Below are 5,583 nucleotides of genomic sequence, written 5' to 3'. Positions count from 1 at the left end.
GCACGATATAAGAAACATCAGTTATGCTGGGCGGTGGTGGCGCACGCCTTTAATCCCAGCACTCGGGAGGCAGAGCCAGGCGGATCTCTGTGAGTTCGAGGACAGCCTGGGCTACCAAGTGAGTTCCAGGAAAGGCACAAAGCTACACAAGGAAACCCTGTTTCAAAAAAAACGCCAAAAAAAGAAAAAAGAAAAAAAAGAAACATCAGTTATGAAGTGAAACAGAGGTGGCATCCTCAGGTGGCATCTTTCATTACGATCTGGTCCTGTCTATGCTCATTGGTCTCCTGACCATCTGGGTTTGTAGGCTCAACAACTGGTGGTGGTGTTTCTCATTTGCCAATGAGGAGAGATTGGGGCTTAGTTATGATTTTATTTCCCCCTACTTATGTCAACTTGATGGTGTTGAATCATTCTGGAAACACTGGTAGGCTAAACAGAAAGACCCATTAACTAAATCAAATTCTCGATCTGATTATGGAGTCTCACCATTGTTCTTATTATGGAGTCTCACCATTGATCTTATTATGGAGTCTCACCATTGATCTGATTATAGAGTCTCACCACTGATCTTATGGAGTCTCACCATTGATCTTATTATGGAGTCTCACCATTGATCTGATTATGGAGTCTCACCACTGATCTTATTATGGAGTCTCACCATTGATCTGATTATGGAGTCTCACCACTGATCTTATTATGGAGTCTCACCACTGATCTTATTATGGAGTCTCACCATTGTGTCTGAACTGACTGACCACTTTTGGTTTTCCTAGACAAGAGTGCCCATAAGTGACAAGCTGATCCGACCTAAAAATCAGGTAAGAAGGTATCTTTGCGACATCGCCTTTCCTCATAATTCTTTGCATTTTTGTTTTCAGGTAGAAGTTTATAAGCACAGTGAGAATGTTTATAGCTAAAAACAGAAGGTATTTTTACCGTAATATACTGATTGATCTTTCTAAGGTGATAAAAACATTATGAATTCATTGCATCAAGAAATGAACTAGAGTCAGTTACATTATTTAAAATCACCACACAGTGTTAGGGAGATGTCTCAATGGATAAAAGTACTTGCTATACAAGCTTAACAACCTGAGTTCAGACTTCCTGCAACCCTCATAAAAATCCAGATGTGGGTATCACACATCTGTAATTCCCAGCACTCCTATGGTGAGATGGAGGCAGAGACAGAAGAATCAACCAGAAGTTATTGGACCAGCTAGTTTGGAGTTTACAGTAAAAAAAAAAAAAAAAAAAAAAAAAAAAAAAAAAAATCAGCAGAAATAAGAGAGACCCAGCCTCAAAAACAAGATGGAAAGCAAGAACTAATATTGAGGAATATTATTTTAAGATGTGTAACATTTGTTTATGCTGTGGAATATTTGTTTAATGATGCAAAAGATGTGTTGCATTCTTTTATGCTTCATTTATTTAACTCTGTGAAGCTGTGTTACTTCGCCTGTCTAAAACACCTGATGGTCTAAGAAAGAGCTGAACAGTCAATAGTGAGACAGGAGAAAGGATAGGCAGGGCTGGAAAGCAGAGAGAACAAATAAGAGGAGAAATCTGGAAGAGAAGATTGAAAGGCAAGAAAAACGAGAAGGAAAGGAGGACATCAGGGTCCAACCACCCAGCTACACAACCAGCCATGAGGTAAAAAAGAAATGTACACAGAAATAGAGAAAGATAAAAGTCCAGAGGCAAAAGGTAGACGAGATAATTTAAGTTAAGAAAAGCTGACTAGAAACAAGCCAAACTAAGGGCAGGCATTTATTTAGAAAGAAAAAAATCTGTGTGATTTATCTCGGAGCTGGGTGGTGGGCACCCAAAGAGTAGAAAACCCAAAAAAGTAAAGAGTGAAAACAACCATCTACAATCCAATTACTTAAAATTGTCCTCTGACTGCCACACATATGCCTACACACACACACACACACACACACACACACACACACACACACACACACACACTATAAACATTGAAGTGGTACCACTAAGTTTAATTTTTTTTTTTTTGGCTCATGTACTTAATATCAAGGAAAGAAGAGTTTTGTTTGAAGTCCCCTGTGCTATGTTCTAGATTTCAGAGTGTCTGTTCTTCCACTGAATCTGAAGTCACATTTTCTTGTCACTGGAAACTGTCTGGCCCCAGTAAATCTCTCTCTCTTTTTTTTTAATTTCTATCAGGAATGAGCAGTCAAATTATGTCATTTCTTAGGTCCATTTTTGGATCTTCTTTCCCTCTGGCACAGAATGCCCTTCTCAACAGTCAGATAATCCTAAAGGAATCATGAGGAAAAGGGGTATATTTTAGAGAATATTGACTATTTGCATTCTTGGAACAGTATTTGCTGATGATAATGGGTAGCACTGGCTTTAGAGGTCACATAAATTGGTCACACTAAGCACTAGTAAGTATAAACCAAGAACTGATTTCCTAGTTGCAAATCTGCACATAAGACCTTGAACATTGAAGGCTTAGAACAAGAGGGAATAGAAGTAGACTAGGTACAGTACGATGGGATAGCCAGGACTCCAGACTTGTTAAGATACGAATTATATGTGTCTTTGGGTCTTATTATGAAATTTCTCTGTGCTGTACATTCATTCTTATCGGAAAAAAGAAAGCAATAGGACCTCTGTAATAAGATGTGTGCTTCTTTGACAATTTAAAGTTTCCAGGTTTTGCCAATAAATATAGAGAACGAACAGTTAAGTTTGTGTTTCAAATCAACAATGCCTTCAATGTTTCATGGGACACATTTACATTGAGTTTTATGTAATATCTGGGACATACTTACCGTAAAAAGTATTCCTTGTTGTTAAGAAATCCAAACTTAAGCAGATGTCAGAAATGCTATCCATTAACCATACACATAGCCCATCTTGCCTTCTCAGATAATCTGAATTGTCCAAGGGAAACCATATGTGTAAGCACATATGGTTAAATAAAGTTTCTTCTGATTGTGTGCTGAGCAGAGCGACAGAATACAGATTTTACCTATTAGGCAGCAGTTTCTTCTTGCTGATATTTCTTGTTCAAAGATGGTTGTGTGACCATGGTAGCCAGGTCAACTTTAATCCTTAGTCTATGTGGATTAGTCTATGTGACTCTGACACATGGATTCACTTGCCACTTTTCACAAATGAGATTCAAGTGGAAGCCAAGAGTGGCTGACAGCCATGTTGAACATGACTAGAGAGAGCAGAGAAAGAAGAAAGTGGCAAGTGAGACCTCAGGAATGGAGGGTAAGACTGTAAACCAATGACATTGCCTGAGCCCACAGTTTGCTTATGGACAGCTCACTTTGTGTTTCTGGCCCCACATGACCTTGTTTTAGAAACCAAGTTCTTACTTAAGTCATTTTAAGTTGGGCTTTGTCACTTATAACCAGAAAATCTCTAAAAATATAGAGCATGATCAGGTTTTCTATTAAGTGAAAACTCTATAAGAGATCAACCCAAGTTCTGTCACATACATGATTTTATGAAGTACCATTTTAACTCTCCCTAGCCTTTTCTAATCTCTTTAATGCCCCACTAGCCCTGTGTGTAACAAATGGGTAGAGACCAGAAGCCCAACCCCTAACTGAAGAATGATTGACAGTTGAGTGCTTCTGGAAAAGGCAGAGTCACTTTTCTTTAATGGTGTGGTATTTAATAGCCCAACAATGTTCACTCCAGTATATAGCCCCCTCACCCATGAGTATATGGGCATCATAAATTGGATTTTGTGAGGTTTTTGTTTGTTTGTTTGTTTTTGTTTTTCGAGACAGGGTTTCTCTGTGTAGTTTTGGTGCCTGTCCTGGGTCTCGCTCTGTAGACCAGGCTGTCCTCGAACTCACAGAGATCCACCTGCCTCTGCCTCCTGAGTGCTGGGATTAAAGATGTGCACCACCACCCAGAGTGAATTATTTTTTTTAAAAGAACGCAAAGTTGGGAGACAGTGGAGGGGTAGAGGTGGGTCTTGGAGCAGTTAAGGGAAGAGGTGAGGGACAAATATAGAAATTCATTGTGTGAAAAACTGAAAAAATTAATAAAATAGTATATATTTTAACTTGATGGGGGTATTTAAATTTATCTCCAAATAGGAAGCAAGTTAGAAAGCAAAATAACACAACAACCAAATCTCTTGACAACTATGAGGCTGGGCAATTTTTTTTAATTGTTTCCCCCACCCCACCCCCCGGAGATGAAGACCGAACCCAGGGCCATGTGCTTGCTAGGCAAGCACTCTACCACTAAGCTAAATCTCCAACCCCAAGACTGGGCAAATTTTTAATGGAAAATATCACTGGTTTTTTTTTAACCTCTTGTAGACGCGAGTAACAGGTTTTTCCAATTACATAAAAAGCAAACATTGAATTACTGGTAAGTAAGACAGTAATGTCCAGATGTTAGAGGCTTCAATTGCCATAATGAATAGTTGGATCAGACTATATTCTCTCCTAGAAATTGATAGAAAATATAATTATTTGCAAGCTTGCTCTGACTTTGTAAGCGGTGGAGGAGCCACTGTTCTGTAATTATCATATTGAGAATTTGTGGTGAAGTATGTGTATAATGTAGTATATTTTATGTTTCCACAGAGCAATTTTGTAGGAATATATCCAACAATGAGAGTCCAGCAGTCTGGTCTTAGGATGAAAAGCTTCACTACTGTCCACCTCCTATGTTCACCACAGTTCTGATTGTTTACAGCACCATTCTAGCTTTTTACATTGTAATAACCAGTTCTCTTTAGAATGTACAATCATGTAACAAAAGATAAGATTTACACTGGCGTTAGATGAAGTTGAAATTAACAACAATCAATAGCTTCATGGTTATTAGCTATCACTTTAGTTACTATATTTATTTTTTTGTGAAATGTGTTGATGGGAGAAATGGAGTTGAGTAGTGCTCAATATTTAGCAAACTACATGAAACAAGGTTCACAAAAGAGTGAGCTACAGGGATAGGTGAACCATGGCCATGTTGGCTTTTCATAGGCTAGTCTCTATAGAGATGGTTGTCAGATCATCTTCAACTTTTCTGCTCTCTTCTATCACCTGAAGTCAGAACATGGTGCAACCCACAGCTCCTTCTGGTCACACTTCAAATAATTATTGGACCAGAATCTCTTTCAAACAAGTTTAAAAGACCATCCACAATCCCCAAACACTGGCCCAATCCAAATTAGTTCCTACTATCTCATCCCATCCCAGTCTCCTCTACTTCTTCAGTCATTATTGAATTCACCTTATAGTGTCTAATACCTTCTAATGTCTTCATTCTTCTATGGTTTTCATCTGTTCTTTTTCTTTACACATATTTTATAAGGCACATGTAGATCTAGTTTGATTACTAAAATACCAATTCATGGTAAGAAAAGAGGCTGAGTCAAGGTAGATGACACTATAGTACTCAGATCAAGAGAGTGGAATATCATTTGTAGACAAAGAATGCAGAACCCAATTTGTCACTGTGGTCTGAATCTGTAAATAAAGTTCCTAGGATGGGAAAGTTCAGGGGGTGCTTGCTCTGGAGGCCATGCAAACCAGTGTCAGGGCTGAGAGCAAATGCCTCTTAAATTTTGTG

Source organism: Peromyscus eremicus, chromosome 15, assembly GCF_949786415.1.
Source record: "Peromyscus eremicus chromosome 15, PerEre_H2_v1, whole genome shotgun sequence".
NCBI classification, from domain to species: domain Eukaryota; kingdom Metazoa; phylum Chordata; class Mammalia; order Rodentia; family Cricetidae; genus Peromyscus; species Peromyscus eremicus.
The sequence above is the reverse complement of the archived record's forward strand: the minus strand, read 5'-3'. Positions refer to the sequence as shown.